Source organism: Molossus molossus, unplaced genomic scaffold (genome assembly GCF_014108415.1).
Source record: "Molossus molossus isolate mMolMol1 unplaced genomic scaffold, mMolMol1.p scaffold_m16_p_1, whole genome shotgun sequence".
NCBI lineage: Eukaryota > Metazoa > Chordata > Mammalia > Chiroptera > Molossidae > Molossus > Molossus molossus.
Window position 1 is genome coordinate 213,006,156 of NW_023425344.1, and position 23,669 is coordinate 213,029,824.

Genomic DNA, 23,669 nt, shown 5'->3' on the forward strand with positions numbered 1-23,669 from the left:
GGAAGTTGGCGCAAGGGCTGGGTGGAAGGGGGCCAAGTGGGGGGTAAACGGGGACATCTGTAACAGTATAAACAAAATAAACAATAAAAATAAATAATAAGAAAAAAAAGGTTTTAAAAATGCCAGCCTGGCTCCACAGGGTTCTCACAGTGAATTCCACTTCCAGACCCCTAACTGTTGATACCGACTTTGGTCTCCATCTCCATCTCCAGCAACTCTGTTCCCTTCATTCCAGTTGTGTCAAATGAACTTGGAGATTGCTGAAAGAGTCATGCTCTCTCTCCCCTCCGGATCTTTAAATGTATTGTTCCTTTTTTTTTTTTTTTTTTTTTTTAATCCTCACCCGAGGACATTTTTCCATTTTTTGTTCAGGTAGAGTGGGAGGGAGAGAGAGGAACAGAGAGAGAGAGAAACATCGATGCGAAAGGAACACATCGAGTGGCTGCCACCCGCACGACCAACCAGGGCCGGGGACAAACTGCAACCGAGGTACGTGCCCTTAGCGGGAACCGAACCCGGGTCTCTCCAGACCGCAGGCCGACGCTCTAACCGCTGAGCCAAACCGGCCAGGGCTGTATTGTTCCTTTCATCTCTCAGTTCTTTGCCCTCTGCTTTTGTCTGGGTCTTTTTCTTCACATCTTAAGGCAGAAGCAGCTTCTTCAGGAGAGCCCTGTGTCTATCTCCCTCACTAGATGGTGAGCTTCGCAAGGACAGCTCCCGGCTCTGCTTTTGCTCACCGTTGTATTCCCAATGGATGGCAGCGTGCTAGGCGCAGGGTAAGTGTTCAATAAATATTTGCATAATTGATCAATTGATTGATACTGGATATTACAGACAAGTCCTTGGAGCCAAATATTCTGTTACTCCTGAAAGGAAGATCCATTTACCTTCTTTAATGAGTAATAAATGTAAAGATATTTTTGACATTGTCTAATGAATATTGAAGAACTTACCGTCTCTGTTGCCTGCATCCAGGCAGGGTCAACATTTTCCTCACTAAACAAGTCATGATTTTCTTCTAAACAAGGACATATGGGCAATTGAAACCCTGACCTTTATGCCCTTCAGACATTATCATAACTTTAGTGTAGGAAAATCTTTAAAGCAGGTATTGCCAAGCTTACATTCCAAGGAGTTTTGCAAGGTATTTGACATTGTAGTTCTCAAGAAAATATTGATTTGAGAATCTCATCTCATCATGCAACAGTAGAGTAAGTCAGGAGACCCAGAGTCCATCCTGACTTTATCACTAACTACATGTAGTGTGGCCACTCTTCAGTAGGCTGATCATTTGAAAGTTACAGCACCATAAAAAAACATAATCTTAAAATGCCATTGTCATTGTAGCATTTAACCTCTATAAATGAAGTATTATCATCATTTTAGGCTTTTAACCTCTGGAATTGGGAAGGAACTTCTAATTGAGGAGAAGAAGGATGAGTTGAAGTCTGGAAATAAAATAGAGAAAAAAGTAAACTAACTCATGCACAGGGCACAAACAGCCACATAATTTAAGGACACTTAGTAATTTAGATGAATTGTCAATAGGTTCTCTGTTTTGACTGAATCTCCATCCGCACAATTTTTATTTAATTGTCCTGGTTGGGGGCTTATCATTGGTATTTTAAATTTTTTCTCCAGTGATTTAATGTAACTAGGGTTGAGACAGCAAAAATGAAGATCAGGTTTATATTAATTTGACCATTTTCTTTCCTAGACCCCACTGAATAAACTAATATACTTTCATTTCCATTATTTTCCTTTTAGTCTATCTAGGATCATCTATTTTCTAAATCAATATTTCTTTCTGAATTTTTAGGAAGAATTTTATTTGGTTGTCTGTGTTATTTACAAGCTCTAATTCATTTTGAACTTTGAAATTACAAATATAAGGAGAAAGGAAATTTCTCCATCTAACAAGTCAGGTGATAGCGCTAACAATAGAAGTAGATAAAAATAACTTCCCAATTATAGTTCCAGTTTCTTTTACTATGAAGCTGCTGTTCTTAGTGTTCTAAATTTAGCTCCCACGATAGTACTTCCTTGACATTTTGATAATATTGACAGATCCTGAACGCTTTCATATCAGGGCATTGACAATAACTCTTCCAGGTACTTCTTATTTTCAGGAATCCAATTATACAAAGTAAAAAGTTAATCGAGTATCTGTTCTTCCTCAACAGATTGTGGCTTGTAACATTGTACAAAATCACCTGTAACTGTAGTACAAAATCAATAAGTATGGTTGGTGATGGGATTACATTTTTAAAAAATGTGATCCCACTCCCTCTGGTGATATAATTTCCCAATCTCCACCAAGTTTGCAATTTAGTGAAAATACTCAAAATGGATTGGGATCTCCTTAATGTTTGGTTTCCTTTCACTCAGGAGATACTAACACTAAACCAGATCTCCAACGGGGACAGTTTAGTGTTACAGGTTTCAAAACATTCATAACAGGAACCACTTCTTTTCATAGATCCTAATGCATTACGTGCATCATGTCGATGAAAAGAGAGAACCTCCTTAACCATCACCTGTTGTTTACCTGGGCACATCGGGAACGCAGTTCTTCAAGTTTTGAGGTTTTTGTACAAAGAGAGCTTTGTTGTTGTGAATAGTATATGACAACAAATAATACGGTGCCCTGTGCCATTGACTCTCCAGGTTCATGGAAACAATTATTAAATGATCAATCAAGTTACAGCAAATCAAAGACTCTATTAATTTCCCTGTTGGAAAACTCTTCTCCCTCTATGCTTTGGTAAGGGTATCACAAACAGTAGGAATGCCGGAGATTTTCCAGGCATACAACTGTGCATAATCACGTTTTCTCAAAAATAGCTATTCGATATGCACATTGGTTTTTGTTACTTTGCAATATTTCTTTTCCATCAGGAAGTATTTCATTTCTACAATATATACAAGGACAGTGATCTAAGAGAACTGAAGAGTCCCCTGTCCCAAACACACCTTACAATTCTTTTCTGTTTGTATGAACATCAATATCATGCAGAAGTTAAAGTTAAAGCACAGATTTTGGATCCAGGCTGCCCAACTCAACTAATCATCAGCTGTGTCACCATGGACACGTTAGCTGAACCACACCCTACCTTTGTAATGCAGGTAAAGCATTACAGGTAACACAGATAAATAATGCAGGCAATGCATTACAGGTAACACAGATAATGTGGGCAATGCATTACAGGTAACACAGATAATGCATTACAGGTAACACTGATAATGGTTTGTTGTGTGGTATAAATAAGTTTGGAAGATGCTTAGAACAGTGCCAGGCACAGGTAAATGCTACACAATAGCCAGTATTGCTGTTGATGGCATTTCTTTCCAAAACTAGTTAGAGTAGGAAACATTTTAATAAGGTTTATCTCTACCCTAAGCTTGAGTAGGGATTTTTAAAAGTCAGCATCTTAATGTAACTCAGAGTTAGGAGAAACAATTTTATCCCTGGGGGCCTTGTTCTAGATTGCAGGAAAGACATAGAAAGAAAGTGGAAATTATTTTTCTTTCTCTTACCAAAACTGATAAATGAGTCCTCCCAAAGAATCTGACCCTTTCCCTATTAAGGGAAAAAATGTAATTTGCAAGTTCCTGCTAATTCTTTATATAGCTCCGAGTAGAGGCCTGTTTCTAGCAAAGCTCCTTGTTAAGCTTTTGATCACACCAAAGCAGGTCAGGAACTATTTTGGAGTGAAGAAGGGAGATGTGAAAGCTAAATTAGTAGGCACAATAAAGACAGAGTGAACTGGGTATTGCAGGTTTATCTGGAAGTGAAGAGAAGACGGGAGAGCAGACCCCTAACAAGGTGATGAAGTCAGAAAATTATTCCCTGTGATAAACAGTCAAGACACTTAAGAGTAGCAGTGTTCTTCAGCAGCTGCCTGTTTTTCCATTTCCAGCGTTACTGTTTCATGCTGTGCTGTGGGACACAAAACCTCTGTTGCCCAAAAACCATTGCTAAAAGCATGTACACAGAGCAGCTTTCACTTAGAAGCTCTGTGGGTAATTTAAGGATAAAGTAGTAAAGGAAATTATCATTTCCCTGTGGGACCAGCACTGCAGAGCAGGGCCACATGGAGGGAGGCACACAGGCCTGTCGTTTTGAGCAGAAACCAGGGTAGAGCTGGATAAGATGATTACGGGCCAGGTAGCCACCCAGCAGAACTGACAACGCCTTTCATCAAGTACAGTCGAGGAAGGTGACCCTTGAAGGGAGGGAGGCAAGACTTTGGGGCTGCATTCAGGTTCTCTGGGTCCAGGATGCTTTCCCCACACTTCCTGTGGTAGAGTCTTGCCAGGTCAACTGTTCGACAGGTGATACACAGTGTTCTCTCAACTGCCCCATTGAAGATGATAAACAGGGTGCTGTTACATCACCTTGGGAACTGTGCTGTCTGCTGAGCCTGAAAAGGGAAAACAGAGCCCCTCATTGCCCTCTGACTGGACAGAGTCTCTGTGAGTGACGAATGTACCTTTCACAGGTGTCATGCTGAAGGATGAGCATCCCATCACCTCATGAGGAGTCACACAGAGATCAGAGAGCTATCAGCTCGGGCCCCTTTTTCTCTCCTGCTGTCAAGGGAGCTGCTGCTTACGGAGCCCCAGCAACGGAACCCATCCTGGGAAGTGTCCGAGGCAAGGGAGGACTAACGGAGCTCCTGCCAGCCTGTGCACGGCCTCTTCTGGGCACTAGTCTCGGGAGGGAACCTCAACACACCCCTGCCCCAGAGCAATACAAAGTCACAGCTAACCACACAAAGTTTGTAGTTGCCTGCCTCTTGGTGTCAGCTGACAGCAACACACACTCACAGGCATGCACATGCGCGCGCGCTCACACAAACACACACACCCTGCTCAAGATCATTTCCCTGCAGTGAACCATGGCAAGTGTCTTCTACTGCCCCACAGAGCTGCTGAAGGTGTGGATTCCTTGACCCAAGAGACATGGTAGCCTCTGGCATCTCAGTAAAACTCTCTGAAAAGTCCTTCAGAGGATTCTTAGTTGTGGAAGACCCACTCTGGGTAATCAACTTCACTGCGAACATTATTAGAATCTCTTTATACTTGCTTAAGACAGTCTGAGCCAGGATCTCAGAGGAAAGGACATTTGGGTTCTTTCTGGAGTTTAGGCCAAACTACTAATAAACATACTTAAAAGCCATAGATCTCGATTACTTTCCCTCAAGAGAGGCAAGATGAGTTTCAGAGGCACTTTATAAAACCCATGCACCTCTTCCTGCTAGCACTTGATATCAACAGCCTCAACAGGGACGCGAAGAGTACTTCCACCTACCACCCCCTTCCAGGTTGGAAACAGCATTAAAAGGTACAGACAGTAAAATCTGAAACACTTTTTCATCATTTTCTATCTGAGAGAGCCAAGGGTTCCTTTGCTAAAAGGTAATAATAATATGCTCCACCTCATTCACCTGTTTTAAGAACTAAATGATATAATGCATGCAACACACTTAGGACAGTGCCTGGTGCTTAATAGATGCTCAATAAATACTAGCTGTCATTATCACATTATTGTTGCTATCATTAGTTTCATCGTATTAGTGATAGGATCTCTCTGAGAGGAGAATAGGGAGTCATGACACAAAGTGAGACTCTTTGTACTTTGTCCAAATTGGAAAAACACAAACAAGAAAGTCACTTTTTTCTTGTTTTGAACTTATTTTGCTTTGTCGCAGGTGCTTACTACGTGGCAGTTACTGCTCTAAACCTAGGACTCTTGAATCAAAATTTATTTAATTTTATTTATTTTTTTGAAAGTATTACAGATGTCCCCCCTTTTCCCCCAATGACCCCTCCTTCCTGCTCCCAGCCCCCTCCTGCCTTCCCCAGCCTAGTGTCCATGGGGATTGGTTGTGGATATATGCATATAAATTCTTTGGTTTATCTCCACTCCCACCCCTATCCAGCATCCCTCTGAGATTGGTCAGTCTGTTCCCTACTTCCATGATTCTGGATCTCTTTTGGTAAAGTATCACTAATTTGATAACATCATATTACATACTCTATTGTAAAGCCAAATACAAATCATTTGGAGAATGCATAGCTCTTGCTTCATACCTCCACAGACCAGTAACTGAAAACAAGGTGGGGCAAAAGTAGGTTTACAGTTGTGAGTATGCAAAACACATTTTATTCTTGTATTATTCTTCATTAATTACTGTATTATTTTTCATACAAACAACTGTAAACCTACTTTTCCCCCACTCTGTATATGTCATGAGCCAGCCCTGGAGCTGGTCACTGGGATGATAATGCTGAACAAGACAGACAAGTTGCCTGCCCCAAATTTGCATTCCATTGAGAAGTCTGAAATCGCCAGTCACCCTGCCTTTTCCCTGCATGAAGTTTCAATCTAGACCAAATTTAAGATGGTTCAAACTTTTATTGAGCAGCCAGACTTGGATCTGCCTAGATAAACTCTTGGGCTTCCCAGGCAGCTCATCGGTGGCTGCGGGAAACGACAGTCACCGTGTGGTCCAGGCAGGATCACGAGCATTGCCCAGGGATGCAGCAGTGGTCGGGCTGACTCTCCCTACCAGGTGTCAGGGTTAACAACAGCAGGGAGGTCAGGGGGCATGAGTTATCTTGGCTGACTCCAACTGGGGACAGCAGGGACACTTGAAGTAATCCTGCAACACAGCTTCAAACCCTGTGAGCCAGCTGGCCAGGGCCACAGTCACCTGGGAAGTGGCCTGCAGTGATCTCCAGGTTGATTCGTGTTCAGCAGGCATCCTGGCCGGGCAGGGCAGCTCCAGGCAGGCTCAGGAGGCGGTCCTCATGCTTATCCAGCGTGGAAGGGCATCCTGGTCAGAATCGTGCCTCTTACACTGTGTGGTGGTAGGACAAATACCAAGGACACAGGAGTATATCTGGGTGCACATTACAGTTACCTTAGTACAAAGTGTGTCACACATTTCAAAATATATTTTATTAAAATACATATCTTAAGGAGACTATCCTACTCTGTTGTCATTAATACTATTCTTAGTCTGCTATTGCTGAATCTGTATTATTGACTTCTTCATTAATTCATTCATTCATCCATTCATTCATTCATACATTTGACAAATGGTCATGGATCCACTACATGTGCAGGGCCCTGGGGATATAGTAGCGAGCAAAATAGAAGTCCTGCCTTGGTAAATTTTACAGTCAAATGGGCTGGGTGATTATTTAGATTACTACAGTTCAGCAAATATTCATCCGTTCCTCCTCTTATCATGGGTGCAGTATCCTTCTCTGCCCCCATTGATAATGGACTTGGACGTGTGACTCACTTTATCCAAAAGGACATTAGCAGATGATACACAGTAGCCTTCAGCACACTCGCCTCTTGCACTCCTGTTCTTCCTAAGAACATGCTTTGGGTGGCCACTGGCCCGAGGAGGACGAGAGGACAGGAGGGATAGACAGAAACCCACCCACTCTGGAGGGACCAATAGCCCGGTTGCCTAGGTGGTGCCAGCTTAGATCAGCTGAGTCAACTGACTGTAGTTGACCTGCAGACCCACGAGCATGGGAGTAAATGCTTGTTTTTGTAAGCTTCTGAGTTTAGAGATAGTTTGTTACACATGTCATTGTGGCAGTAACTCTTTAATGCAGAGCCAAAAAAAAAAAAAGCAAGAAAATGTCCCAAATTTTGAAAGTTTGATTATAAGGTGCTATTTATTTTCTATGAAAAAATATATATTCCAGCTGAGATACTTTGGAAAACATCAAGTTTCTTACCCTGTCTCTATGGTCGTAACCCCCTCCCCCTGCCACAACTGTATAGGGGCTTCATTCATCAATATCCCCATTTCTGGATATGAATAAAAGCGAGTCGGTCTCCCTGAAAAACCCACACGCAAGCTGCTTTTCCCAATGCACTCACCGTTGGATGCCTAGTTTAACGGAGTCACATTCTAAGCAAGTTGTGAACAAATTGGAGATTTAGAAAAGAATGAGAAACGTTATCAAAGGTCCTGTAAACAAGGCGTGGAAGCAGAGTGCTAGGCTTGTAACAGAGACTCTGTAACTGTTATTAATTAATGTTAGAAGAGAAAAATGGAAGGAACAAGAGAACGATTTTTTCAAAAATAGAAATGTGAAATATATTGACAAATTCTTTTTTCTCCTGCACTAAAGAACACAAAAACAAGTAAGCTGTTTTTAGCAGGACTGTTCTAGGTTAGAAACAGGAGAGCAGAATATCAATTGAAACCCTTTTCTAGGGAAGGCTTGACAGCTTCTCCGGTGAATTTGTTTAACATGGAAACAGCAAGGGATGTTGGGGCCGGATCAGCATCAGGGGAATGTATCCAATCAGTTTCTCCAGTATATTTCCAGATTGTGGATCTTTTTGATATAGTGGAAAAACCCCACAGACCACATCCCTATTGACTCCTGTGGGCATTAAAAAAGATTTTAAAAAAAAACAACAACTCAAAGGATCTAATGGGAAAACTGACATGCCCCCACTAAGACGGTATCTTTTATTTTAAAAATAGATATTCATTCATCCATTTAACAAAATTCCATTAAGCATCCACTGTGTGCCTGACAGTTTTTATGCAGTTTAAAGACTGCAGTACACTAGACAAATTGCCTGCCCTCATGGAGATTATATTCTATTACAAGTGAGGCTAATTTAGAGTAGAAATAATAACATAAATAAAGTAAATTGGACTGAATGCTTTAAGACTCTTTCTGGACCTATAGTGCTTGGATTATTATAGGAAAGGTCTATGAATGTATGATTTCTTAACATATTATAATAAAGACAAATAATTCCCAGAGTTCTGAAAAGAACTCCAAGAGTTTAAATAAACGAGAATATGAATACGAGGATCCTTTTCCAGAAATCCACGTGTTCATTTGTTATTCACATTTTAACACTTTAAGATGGAGCTAATTGGGGAGGCGCCGTTCGTGTCCTTGTCTCGGTGCATCTTCCTTCCTCTTTTTGCGTCTAATCAGTGAGGAGAGAGGTCAGGGAAAGGTGGCCGAGCAGCCTGTGGCACTCCACTCGCCGTACTGCAGGCCGGATCCGGGCCACTCTTCTGCGAAGGTCTGTGTCTAGACACATTAGTCAGGTGTCACTTCTGGCCCCCTGAGAAGAGCATCTTCGCACCCTCCCCACAGGTCTCTCCGGGGACTCCAGGAGTGGCACTCTGGCTGCACAGCCGAGCCCAGCACGCAGAGGGTAGGCTGCCTATCCACCCAGTCCATTAACACATTACAGGCAGCTAAAAGGTGTGCCAAAAATAATTCCACTCTGCCATCTGTAGCTCCCAGAACCGCTTGGCAGGAGCGAAACCTGCCTGGCAGGTGTTACAGGAACAATTTGTTTGAAGTTTCAACACCGATTATATCAATACCCAATACCCTGCCTCTGGTGAGGGATTAAGCATGAATTGCAATTTTTGCTTCATATCCGCAACACAAAATGACGTGGCTTAGCACCTCGGTGTTACAGGTAGCACCCACAATTGGTATTTTTCACAAAAGTCATAGAACCAGTCACATCCATCCAGTGAATACCGTGTGGAAAGCCATCTTTTTTCCACAGGCAGCAAAAACTTCTCCGTGGGCATGCCTTTAAGGTTTTGGCGGCTTGCAAAGCCGTGGGGACAACATGGCTTTCTACAATTCGACTTGTAGAAAAGGAAATCCCATGAATATTTATAATTATGGGTTATATAAAATAATTCACGACTTTTAAGAGGTAATTTCATGTTCCAGAAAAATAGCTCAGAAGAAAGAAAGAAGTCAATTGTACAAAGAGTCTCTTTAGAAGTGCTATTTAAACAGCAAATGGATAAAAACTTAAGTAGCAAACAAGAGAAGAAATACTCTGCAAGCTATTATATATAAAAACAAGATAAATTTTGAAAGAGAGATCTAGACTCTATTAGTGCCCAGATATCTAAAATAACATTAAGTGGGGGGAAAAAAGGCAGAACAAGAATAGTAACAAAAAGTTATGTCAAATATGAATAATTGCTCAACTTTGCACTGGCACATTCTCCTTACGCTGATTTGTTGAGCTATATATAATTTGTGTATTTTTTTGTAAATACTTCAACAAACAAGCTTCTAAAATGTATTGTTGAATTTTTAAAATTCAGAGCAACACTATTTACATTCATGGAAGTAAAAAAAAATTGACGTTTTCCTGCCCCAAAACGAATGATAAATAAAACTAACCAATCATTTCAATTTTTATATGGTTCCACTTGGAAAACTGAATCTAATCATGAAGTTGAGCCTCAACTTCTTCACAGAACCTAAAAATTCACAAGGAACTACTGGAGAGTTTCAGAGATAGACTTATCTGTCATCATCAACTAAAGAAAAATATATTATTATGTAAACAAGGAACTGACCATTCGTCTTCTCTTTGGCATCTATTCTAATGTAAGCACATATGCCTTTTATTATACTTACTGTCACGTCAAGCTGCAAATCATGCATTCCGTGCCTAAGTTGTGCAGGGCACTGAACTGAACACAGGTGAATGCTATAGAACTGCAGGTGTCAAAAAAGGAGCTTACCTGGTACCCAAGCTCTGTCACCTGGCAGTAACACATTTGTGGTGTCAGATTCTCAGCATTTCGGAACAGAAACTCACTCCTGTCCATATATATAAAAACAAGATACATTTTGAAAGAGAGATCTAGACTCTATTAGTGCCCAGATATCTAAAATAACATTAAGTGGGGGGGGGGGGGGGAGCAGAACAAGAATAATAACAAAACATATACACGGAATTGCCCAGTTTCTCAAGGAAGGGTGGCACTAGCCAAGCACATGCCATGGCGGTAAAGCCAACCTATCTGTGAACCAGAGCCCAATGTTTGTTTTAACAATGATATTCTTGACTGATGGCTTCTGCTTTCTATTTAGGACCTACTGCCGATACCCAGGTATCTTGGAAGCCAATCAGTTGTCAGCAGGTTTTTCAGTGAGTGTGGACTCGAAGTCGACGATGGGAATTTGAGAAGAGTTTCTTCACTTCGTGAGCCCCCTACCTGGTAGTCTACCACTATTGTACAACCAATCACACTGAGTGAAATGTATTAATTTATGCACTTGTCTTCCTATGAACTCCCTGTGTACTCTTAAAGGGAAGTCATGCCTTAGCTACCCAATGAATATATTTTTTATTGAAATTATTAAATTGGACTCTCTTTATCCAAAAATATAACCCAGATTGGTCAGAGTACTAGCATTTGCCAGATTCAATATGCATATATCCGTTAGAAATTACAGAGTAAATCATTCTGGCTAGGGAGTAGGGAAAAATATGGCAGGCAAGTTGAATTGCCAGAAGACCAATTAAAGAGCTAATAGGTAATTTAGGCAAGAAACAATTATGAATGGATAAGTAATTGTTGTACATTCATATAATGGAAAACTACAGAATAGTGAAAAAGAACAAACTATTGATGTATGCAACAACATAAATGAATCTCATAGACATAACGTTGCATGAAAGAAGCCAGACCCTCCATACATACAGTATGAGCCCATTTACATAAACTTTAAGAACAGGAAAAATCAGTTTATGGTGACAGTGCTCAGAATAATGGTTTCCTTTGGGAGAGTAATAACTGTGAAGGTCAAGAAGGAAACCACTAGAAATATTCCCTATCTTCATCAGGGCGGTTCCCTACGGATGTGTATGTATGTGTATCTGAAACGCAGGTTCCTACTGTATTGTGATATTTCCCATAAACTCTTTATTGTATGTAAAAACAGTTCTCAAATATTGTTGGTGGCCTGGCCTAGGGTGATGGCAGTACAGATTTCAGGAATGAATAGATAGATATTGGAGAGATACTTAAGAGGCAAAGCCATTGAGAAGAAAAACAAGCCAATGTCTGTAGTGTTTAGCACACTGCCTGGTATATAGTCAAGATCAGCAAATGTCTATGTAATAACAATTGCCTGAAAAGCTTTGTGAGCTGTTAAATTAAATAATGTATGTAAAGCACTTAGATTCTTGTCTGAGATATAGTAAATTCTCAACAAGTGGCAACTTTTTGTCTTTAGTTGATTAGGCTGTAACTGGTTTCATATGCTTCCTGCCTTGCTAGCCCTGCTCTTCTTGCTATTTTCTGGAAGATAACCTGAATCCTACTAAGGTATTTTCACAAAAATCACTTTATCTCCTCTCCTGGGTTTTATTAACTTAATGCACTACCACAGCTGCCTACATATTGGCCCTTCATGAGAAGCACTGAAGATAAAAGCATGAGAAATTGATGCATGTATGTTTTCACTCTCCTGGCTGCTGCTTTGTCATATCGGGATTGTTAGCGCCATTCTTGCAATAGTGTGTCAAGAGACTCCCTGATAGGGTTAAAGCTCCTTAGCATTGTGTGGGAAAGGACATCCCAGCACCATCTGCCAGGCCTGCAATTCTATTAAACTGTCAGCATGATAAATGACAAAGAGAAAGCATTAGAACAAGAGAAAATCTACAGTGAAACACTGTGGTCATAAAACAAGAAGAACCCAAAAGGATGTAGGGCAAGTACACAAACCATCCTTTACAATAAAATTTTCACTTGCAAGGAGGGAACAAAGAGACTGCACTGTAACTCCTGGGTCCAAACCCAAGGCAGGAAAACAATGGGTCATCCATCAGCCCTGATGTGTGATCACAGATCAGTGATACACACTTCAGCTGTTTCATCTCTGCTTGCAACCAGGTCTCCTGGGGCTCACTGAACCACACCTTGTCCACTGTGTGCAAGGAGATAGTATTTAGATAGCTGGTTACTCTGAGACCCCTTTGCTTACATGAATGAATGAATGAATGAATGAATGAATGAATGAATGAGAAAAGGAAGAGAGAGAGAGAGAGAAGGAAAGAAAAAGAAAGAAAAAAATCTCTGAAATGGAAAATAATTTGGTTACTTCTCTTCAATTAAAAATCATCTCAAGAGAGCAGTCACTCAGGGCATTGCAGCCCTACTTCTAAATTTAACCCCACCAATGGCATCTTCTGTAAACGGAGCATAGGCAATCAGTTTCTGAATATTCGGGTTTTGGAATGAATTCCAAGGAGTCTCATTTAAAGTCACCAAGTAATAATGTCAATATTAAAAGTGATATTGACTCTATGGATGCTAAGAAGTGACTCTTGAAGTACTAAGAGATTAACGTGGGTTGGAATATGCCTTTTCCAAATAGCAAAGGGACCAGGGTAGCAGAATCGTGAATAATCTCCATGCATAAAATGTTGCCAGAAGCATTCCTGGAGATTTATAAACACCGAGTAACAATTAGCATTTTTATCATCTTGGGTTTTCCTCATACTTTAACCAAAACGAGTAAAACAAGATTAGTAATGGCAGAGTAAAAATGCAGTGATCTCAATAACAAGACCAAGTGTACCAGATTTATAATAATGTTGTCTTGTCTGCATTTTCTGTGTATATGCTGGATCACCACATCAAAATGCTTGAATGCATCAAGCTAAACACTATTCATTGAATGCCTTAGGTTTAGAACATGCAGTGATTTTTCTTCTGGGCTTAAAATACATGTGGTTGGAGTATTTTATTGTCTTGGAAATGGAAAGTTAATAACTAAGTTAACCAGTTGGGTATATGGGTGCTTCAATCAGATCATTAACCACAAACCTTAATAAGTTTCTTGAACAAAACCAGAATAAAACAGAGATACAGGAAAAAGACCCATGAAAACATCTCCTTCTCTTCTACTATGTAGGCATATGATGCAATTACCCATCTATTTTATTTTTAAAAAGCTCTTTTATTGATGTTAGAGAGAAAGTGAGAGGGAGGGAGAGACAGAAACATTGATAAGAGAGAACATCGATTGGCTGCATACCCCCCAACCTGGGCATTTGTCCTGACTGGGAATCGAACCAGTGACCTCTTGGTGCATGGGTCGATGCTCAACCACTGAGCCACACCGGCCAGACTGTCTATCTATTTCAAATGAGGCAACACACACTTAAAATATCTGGCAGTTGTTCCACTTCTCAATTTGCATGTTAACATTTGCATTATGTTAAAGGAACGAGAAATGAGGTCAGCAAATTCAGTAAGAGCCCTGCTGCTTTTTGCCCTCTTGCCTTATTGATTCAGTTAATCTTTGTTATGAATTTTCTTAATAGGTTTTCTAGGAATATCCTTCAATTTCTACAAGTCAGAATTCATGGCTTAAAACTGCTTTGGGAAAAGGCTAGAGGACTCCAGAAGAACAAGCCCACGCCTCCTGGGTGAATTTTGTTCCTCTTTTGCTCCTAATAGCCATCAAAGCACTTCTCTATACTCCAAAGCCCCCCGAAATCAAGCACTCAGAAAAGTTTGTGGTGGTTCCTGGGTGCACAGCACATGAAAGGATAAGAGAGTGCTGTGAGGTATGAGAAACAGGTGGCCGTGGTCTGGTTTGGGTCACAGCACTAATATTCACCAGCTCTCAGGTTTCGCAGAAATTATAATACCAGTATTTTATTTTATTTTTTTTACTAGATGACCACAGGTACTACCACAAGCACTTCATGTCACCATCTCATTCTAATCCACTGAAAACTCCCCGTGGCCAGCATTAGTTCCCCAGCTCTTAAGACAAAAAATGTGAGGTTCAGAGAAGGTGGTAACTTGCCTCAAGTCCCACAGGAAGGCAGTAGCAGGTCTAAACCTGGTGCTCATGACCACCGCACACACTGCTCCAGGTATTTCAATTTAAAAATTGCATAACAGGCCCTGGTTGGTTTGGCTCAGCAGTTAGTGTATTGGCCTGCGGTCCAGAGAGACCCGGGCTCGGTTCCAGCTAAGGGCATGTACCTAGGTTTCAGTTTGTCTCCGGCCATGGTTGGGTTGTGTGGGTGGCAACTACTCAATGTGTCCCTTTCACATCGATGTTTCTCTCTCTCTCTCTCTCCCTCCCACTCTATCCGAACAAAAAAATGGAAAAATGTCCTCAGGTGAGGATAAAAAATTAATTAATTATTAATTAATTAATAAAAATAAAAATTGCATAATAGCTTTTTCCATGCTACATCTCAAGGATGCTGGGAGAAACCAGTGGTAAACATATAATATGTGGAACACTTTGAGAAATTAAGCGTGCTACACAAATGTATAAGCTTGTATAATACTTAATCTTTGGGCTTCAAATTGCAGAACACTCATCTGAAACTGGATTAAGCAAAAAGAATATATTGGGCCCTGGCCAGTTTGGCTCAGCGGTTAGAGCGTCGGCCTGCGGTCCAGAGAGACCTGGGTTCGGTTCCTGCTAAGGGCATGTACCTCAGTTGCGGTTTGTCTCCGGCCCTGGTTGGTCGTGCGGGTGGCGGCCACTCAATGTGTCCCTTTCACATCAATGTTTCTCTCTCTCTCTTTCTTCCTCTCTTTCCATCCCACTCTATCTGAACAAAGAATGGAAGAATGTCCTCGGGTGAGGGTAAGAAAAAAAGAATATATTGGCCCATTTAACTGGCAAATCCAAGATAAGCAGGACTAAACTTGGGATCTCAGACAATGCTGTCAGAATTTTCTCCTTGCATTTCCTGTCTAGATTTTCTTCTGCATTGGCTGCATCATCATGCAGGCTCTTCCTCTGTGAAGTTAAAACACGCAACCTCTTCTCAGGGCAGGAGGAGCAGGGCGCTGTCCTAGGTGCTGCAGCAAATAGTCCAGGATTACTTCCGTTTTGTCATCCCGCAACAAATCACTGGGGTCATGGGTGGAGTGATACACTGATTGGTTTAACTCTGGGTCATGTGTTCACTCCAAGAGCCTAGAGCCAAATCAGCTTCCCACATACCACGTGGACTCTGCCTGGGAGTGGGGCTGCCAGTGGGGATGCTCCAAGCAAACTGCAGCTCTCTTACCAGAAGAGAAAGCCACACGGAAAATCATCCACTAGAATATTTTACTTACAAACATTGTGCTTCTTATTTGTTTGTAAAACGATGACAAAGAATGCCTAGTAAATAATATTAGCTAAATGATATGTGCAAAATGCTCCAGAAGTAGAAAGTGCTTCCATACACAATATATCATTCTAGTCTCACTATCTCCTTACCAAGTACAATCACCATTTTACAAATGAGCAAACTGAGTCTTTGCATAGTTAAGAGATTTACCCAAAGCCACCTAGACAAGAGGCAGTGCCAGACTTGAACCTCTTCTTGTCCCAGTTTTCTACTCTGAGAAGCTGGTGTGGGTGTAATACAGTGGATTTGGATTAATTGTGCCCTGGAAGCACAATTGTCTTAAAGAGGATTACCAACAACAAAAAGTTTGAAAAACACCTTAACATCCTATACTTTGGGGAAACATTAAACTGTCCTTTGAGTGTGGACATTTGCAAAGCATGCCATTCTAACACTTCTTTATTATATTGGACATTCCTGGTGGTCATGTAAGTTGTTGATCCAGTCTTTTGGGAAGACAATTTGGTAATAAAATATAAAGAGCTTTAAAAATGTCCATATCCTTTGACTTCCAGGTCTACTCCTAGGAATTTATCCTGTGAAAATGATCAAAATAGATGAATAAAAATGCATATGTATAAAAACATTCTAGCAGTATTAATAACAACATCATCATTTAAGAATTCAGAGATAATATATGTAAAGTGCTTAACATGATGCCTCCTAATCAATTAACATAGGCTGCAACAAATCCCCACTTATTCTCTCAAGCTAATGGGCCTTCACATTTGTTTCATCTGTATGGACGGCTTTCCCCAGATACCTTTGACTCATTGCTTCCTTTCTGTCAAGTCTGCCCAAATGGGATCCTACCACAGAGGACTTTCCAAACCACCCTCTTGAAATAGCACATTCTCACTATTCTTTGTTTTATCTCATAACTGTGCTTTATTTCCTTTAGTACTTATTTCTATCTCAAATGTTATGTATTGATTTGGTTTTTGTTATTGTCTTCCTCTTCCTCCTGAGAAGATAAGCTCCATGAAGGCGGGGACTTTGATTAGTTCATTGTAATGTGTACATCATCTAGAACAATATCTGGAATAATGCTGAATATAAATATTTCTCCTGTCTTTATTCCTCAACCCTTGGCTTCCATATTTTTTTCACTTATTAAAAATTTTTATTTTGACAAAACCTATGGAATACAGCGAAAGCAGTTCTGAGAGGGAAGGTCATAGCACTACAGGCCTACCTCAAGAAGCAAAAAAAAATCTCTAATAGACTACCTAACCTCACAACTTAAAGAACTAGAAAGCAAACAAAAAGAAAACCCTAGAGCAAGTAGAAGGAAGGAAATAGTAAAGATCAGAGCAGAAATAAATGACATAAAGACCAAAAAAACAATTCAAAGGATCAATGAAACAAAGAGCTGGTTTTTCGAAAAGATAAACAAGATTGATGGACCATTAGCTAGACTCACCAAGAAACAAAGAGAGAGAACCCAAATACACAAAAATAGAAATGAAAGAGAAGTAACAACTGACACCACAAAAATACAAAAGATCATCAACAACTACTATGAACAATTATATGGTACAAATTCGACAATCTAAGCAAAATGGACAACTTTCTAGAAACACATAGTCTCCCAAAACTGGACCGGGAAGAAATAGAAAACTTGAACAGACCAATAACAACAGAAAAAATTGAAGATGCAATCAAGACTCTCCCAGCAAACAAAAGCCCGGGCCTGGATGGCTTCACGGGGGAGTTTTACCGAACATTCAAAAAAGAACTAACACCCATTCTCCTCAAACTATTTCAAAAAATTCAAGAAGAAGGAAGACTTCCAAACTCATTTTATGAGGCCAGCATAATTCTAATTCTAGTTTACAAAGAAAGTAAACTACAGGACAATATCCCTGATGAACATAGATGTCAAAATCCTGAACAAAATACTAGCAAATCGAATCCAGCAACACATCAAAAAAATTATTCACCATGACCAAGTGAGATTCATCCCAGGGATGCAAGGCTGGTACAATATTTGTAAATCAATAAATGTGATACACCACATAAACAAAATGAAGAATAAAAACCACATGATCATATCAATAGGTGCCGAAAAAGCCTTCGACAAAATCCAGCATCCATTTCTGATAAAAATGCTCAGTAGTGTGGGAATAGAGGGATCATATCTAGACATAATAAAGGCCATATATGAAAGACCTACAGCCAACATCATACTCAATGGGCAGAAACTAAAAGCATTTCCCTTAAGAACAGGAACAAGACAGGGATGCCCACTTTCACCACTCTTATTTAACATAGTATTGGAAGTCTTAACCACAGCAATCAGACAGGAAGAAAAAATAAAAGGGATCCAAATTGGAAAAGAGGAAGTGAAACTGTCATTTGCAGATGACATGATACTATACATAGAAAATCCCAAAGACTCCATCAAAAGTTTACTAGACTTAATAAATGAATTTGGAAAAGTAGCAGGATACAAAATTAACGTCAAGAAATTGATGGCACCCTTGTACACCAATGATGAACTCACAGAAAGAGAAACTAAGAAAACAATCCCATTTACCATTACAGCAAAAAAAATTAAGACACCTAGGAATAAACTTAACCAAAGAAATAAAAGACCTATTCACAGAAAACTACAAGCCATTGAAAAAAGAAATAGAGGAAGATATAAACAAGTGGAAGCACATACCTTGCTCATGGATTGGAAGAATTAACATCATTAAAATGTCCATACTACCCAAAGCAATCTATAGATTCAATGCACTCCCCATAAAAATACCAACAACATACCTCACAGAACTAGAACAAATACTTCAAAAGTTCACATGGAACCAAAAAAGACCTCAAATAGCCACAGCAATCTTGAAAAAGAAGAACAAAGTAGAAGGGATCACATTACCAGATTTCAGGTAATACTACAAAGCCACCGTAATCCAAACAGCCTGGTACTGGCACAAGAACAGGCAGATAGACCAGTGGAACAGAACAGAGAACCCAGAAATGGACCCAAGGCAATATGCTCAATTAATATTTGACAAAGGTGGCAAAAGCATACAGTGGAGTAAAGACAGCCTCTTTAATAAATGATGTTGGGAAAATTGGACAGCTACATGCAAAAAAAAAAAAAATGAAACAAGACCATCAACTTACACCCTACACAAAAATAAACTCAAAATGGATAAAGACTTAAATGTGACTCATGAATCCTAAAAATCCTAAAAGAAAATGTAGGCAACAAAATTTTAGACATCGTACGCAGCAGAATTTTCACTGACACATCATCTAAGGCAACAGAAACAAAGGAGAAAATGAACACATGGGACTACATCAAACTCAAAAGCTTCTGTACAGCAAAAGAAACAATCATCAAAATGGAAAGGCAACCCACTGTATGGGAGAGCATAATTGCCAATGATATATCAGATAAGGGGCTAATTTTCAATATATATAGAGTGCTCATACAACTCAACAAAAGGAAGACAAAAAACCCAATTCAAAAATGGGCAGAGGAACTAAACAGACACCTCTCCAAACAGGACATATAAATGGCTAAGAGACATATGAAGACATGCTCAACATCACTAATCATCAGGGAGATGCAAATTCAAACAACAATGAGGTATCACCTCACACCTGTCAGAATGGCCGCCATCAACAAATCATCAAACACTAAGTGTTGGCGAGGGTGTGGAGAAAAGAGGACTCTAGTGCACTGCTGGTGGGAATGCAGACTGGTGCAGCCACTGTGGAAAACAATACGGTGTTACCTCAAAAAATTTAAAATTGAACTTCCATTTGACCCAGTGATCCCACTTTTAGGAATATACCCTAAGAAGCCTAAAACACCAATCAGAAAGAATATATGTACCCCCATGTTTGTAGCAGCACTATTTACAATAGCTAAGATCTGGAAACAGCCCAAGTGTCCATCAGTAGACGAATGGATAAAAAAGTGGTGGTACATATACACAATGGAGTACTATGCAGCTGTAAGAAAGAAAGATCTCTTATCCTTTGAGAAGACATGGTGGGACCTGGAAAGTGTCATCCTAAGCAAAACAAGCCAAACAGAGAAAGACAAGTATCATATGATCTCACTTATTAGTGGAATATAATGAACATAGCAGTCTGAGGAATGGGGTAGTCCCAGAGACGTGGAAGTGGGGTACAGACTGACTAGGCCTAGAAGAGGGGGTGGGGAGGAGAGATAAACTACAGAACTTATATGCATGTATGCATGAACAATGGACAGGACAACAAAGCTGGGGAGAGGGTGGAAAGGAAGGGGGAGGGAAGAATCAGTGGGGGGGAAAGGAGAAATATCTGTAACAAAAATAAATAAATTACTTAAGAAAAAAAATGTTCATTTTGAAAACTCCTTGTTTGGTCAGAAACAGGGCTCTGGAAGAGGCAAGGTGGATTGGTCTGGGAGGTTCTGCCAGGCAGATCCAGAAGGCCTGCTGGGGCATTAAAGGGCCAAGATCTGAACGTACAAGCACAGTCCAGAGTTGATGTTCTTGGGAAGGACTTGTGAGAAGGACACATCCTATGGTGAGTCCAGACCTGGATAACCAGGTCAGAGGAGAATGATGGGGAATCTAGGACTTAGGGGTCTATTAAATCAGGTATAGGTCCATCAGCCTCAGAGAGGTACAGAGGAGTGTATTTTCAGGGATCTTACCATAGGAAGATTAAGTTTCTGGAAAAAAATTTTAGCCACTGGGCCATATGCGGTGCCAGAGAAGAATTTTATTATTGAGCAACTGAAATTCAAAGCAGAGACCCCAGTTACTGAGGATGAGACACTGGTCAGTCATGAGTCAAGGTCTGTCCTACAGGGAAATAAACTCCCAGGAATTGCCAGGGAAAGCAACTCCGGGTGCCCACACTCATCTCTCCAGAAGAAGAACTGCAGGTGTCGGCTGATAGAGGCTGAAGCCTCTGAGACCAGGGAGGGAGGCGAGGCATGAAGACAAATGCCATAGAGGGTCCAGGGACGTGGTGGCTTTGTAATGTGGTGACTTGGCCAGACTGAACTGTACAACTCAGAATTCCCATCCATCTAAGTTTCCAGTCTGGGAAGCCAAACAAATACACTTCATGAAAGATTTGGAGGGTGAAAGTGGAGCAGTGGCCATTTTTATTTTTTATGCTCAGAAGGTGGAGGCAGGATTTTTATGGCTCACACGTGTTGTGGTGTATCTGCAGGCTCACCTCAATGTGAGGCAGTGACTCGGCCTACAACTTACCCTTGGATAAGGTCATTCCAGGGTAACTCCATCTGCCCTGGATCCTTCTGCATCTTCTCCCACTTCTGGATCAGGTGCATGTTAAGCTTTATTATGGCAAAGGCTACCGACCTGCAGACAACCATGGCATCAAGGTGGGAGGCAGTGAAAACTGACCTCGTTTCTAGCTCATGCTCATGGATTCCAGTTGGTCATTCATCTCCTCATTTCTATCCATCTTCCCATCCTGCAGACTTCAGGATCTATATCAGGTATGAGATGACACCCTTACAGAGGCTGTTTGACCAGCTCCCACAACTGGATCCTGTGAAATCCCCATTTTATTTTTTTTTATTTATTTTTTTTTAATCCTCACCCGAGGACATTTTTCCATTTTTTTGTTCAGATAGAGCGGGAAGGAGAGAGAGAGAGAGAAACATCGACGTGAAAGGGACACATCGAGTGGCTGCCACCCACACAACCCAGCCAGGGCTGGGGACAAACTGCAACCGAAGTACATGCCCTTAGCGGGAACCGAACCCCGGTCTCTCTAGACCGCAGGCCAATGCTCTAACCGCTGAACCAAACCGGCCAGGGCGAAATCCCCATTTTAAAAATCATAAATATACAAATTATGGAGATATTTATATCCTAGTGGTTCTATTTTTCTAATTGAACCCTGATTGACACAAAGTAAATCGATATGCAAGAGCTTGCCTGCTAAATTCTACTTTTGGGTTACTTATATCTCAAAAAACCCATAAAACATTAAAAGCCTGCACATCATGAAAACATAATATAATTTAATTCCCGCCCAGTTTAAGTATTAGTCTACTCCCAAAAGACAAGGTTTACAGGCAAAAGTCTAAAGTGTGATGACAGGAATTCCTGACAAGAAAGGTAATTGTGTAGAAACTTCTCAAATTATTTACTCTGAATAAAAGTAATGCTTAATCAGTAATGCTGGAGATCTATCCAACTGGGTTGTTTAAAACTAATTCCCACAGACCTCTTTGTGACCCAGTAATAGATTTTCCTGAGCATATCATCCTATTCAATAACTCTTTGATTCTGCCATTTGACATGAATTTTGTAAGTTCTCTTAAACAACTTGCTTAACTGGTTAGGAGATTGAAAAACATTCTTGCAAAGAAAAAATAGTGCTGCCTTTACACTTCAAGTTATTAGCTTGAAAAATTGGAATCACTCAGCTTTTGAATAAAGAATTACTATAAATATTTAGTAGTTTTATATTCTGATGCAACTCTGTATCAATCTATCACACTGATAAATTCATTAAAAATTTAGCCTGGAATTTTGGGTCTGCATAAGCTCTGAATTATTTATTCTACCATAAATCTAGCAGCATCTCTGGAAGATGTATCTGTTGGCAATAAAGTTCCACTAATGTGCATTTGTAGGAATAGGCAAAACAATGTGTCTCTCATGTTCTGAATCAGAAATTTGAAGTCTATACAGAGAGTGCTCATTTTCATAATTAAAATATGAACAGTGTTGCCCTGGCTGATTTGGTTCAGCAGTTAGAATGTCAGCCCTCAGACCTAGGGGTCACGGGTTCATTTCCTGGTCAAGGACACATACTTGGGTTGCAGGTTTGATCTCCCCCACCCACATCAGGGTTGTGCTGGAGTTAGCCAGTTAATGTGCCTCTTTCTCTCTCGCCCTCCCTCCCATATACTCTATCTAAAAAAATCCATGAAAGAGTTTCCTCAGGTGAGGATTAAATACACACACACATACCCAGATATAGATATAGATGATAGAGATAGAGATAGAGATAGAGATAGAGATAGAGATAGAGATAGAGATAGAGATAGAGATAGAGATAGAGATAGAGATAGAGATATGAACAGTGTTGCTATGTCCATAAAGGAAAACAGACTGTTCTCAGGTTCTCTTAATTTAATAGACTGTTCAAAGCAACCTCATGGACTCCAGTATTATGTTCTATGCTTAGGATATTTTCACTCACACGAAAGCAAGACAGTGAACAATGAATTTAATAGCAAAGCAAAGTTGAACTGAATTCAAATTGTTAACTTCATGTACATTTGTGGAGAAAAGAGTTAATCGGAAGAACACTGTGGGGTTCTGCCTTTGTTGTTAGATCTCTTTGCCTTTTTTAAAGATGACATTTATTCAACATTTTCTTTGAATCATCATCTGAGTTTTTATTTTACATATATCATCTTTAATCCGCAGCTCTGTTAAGTGGATACCATCATTCTCCCCCATTTTAAAGGTGAAGAAACTGAGGCTCAGAGAGGTTAAATAGTGTATTTCAAGGGCACAAAACTAGGAAGTGATGATGCTGGAATACGTATGAACTGGATATTTCACCAAAGCCTATGTTCTTAATTTCTTCTTGATACAGCCTTGACTTTACAAAAAGTAAACATAGAAAGACCATAGAGAGAAAAGCTATTTTGTGTCTTTGGGAC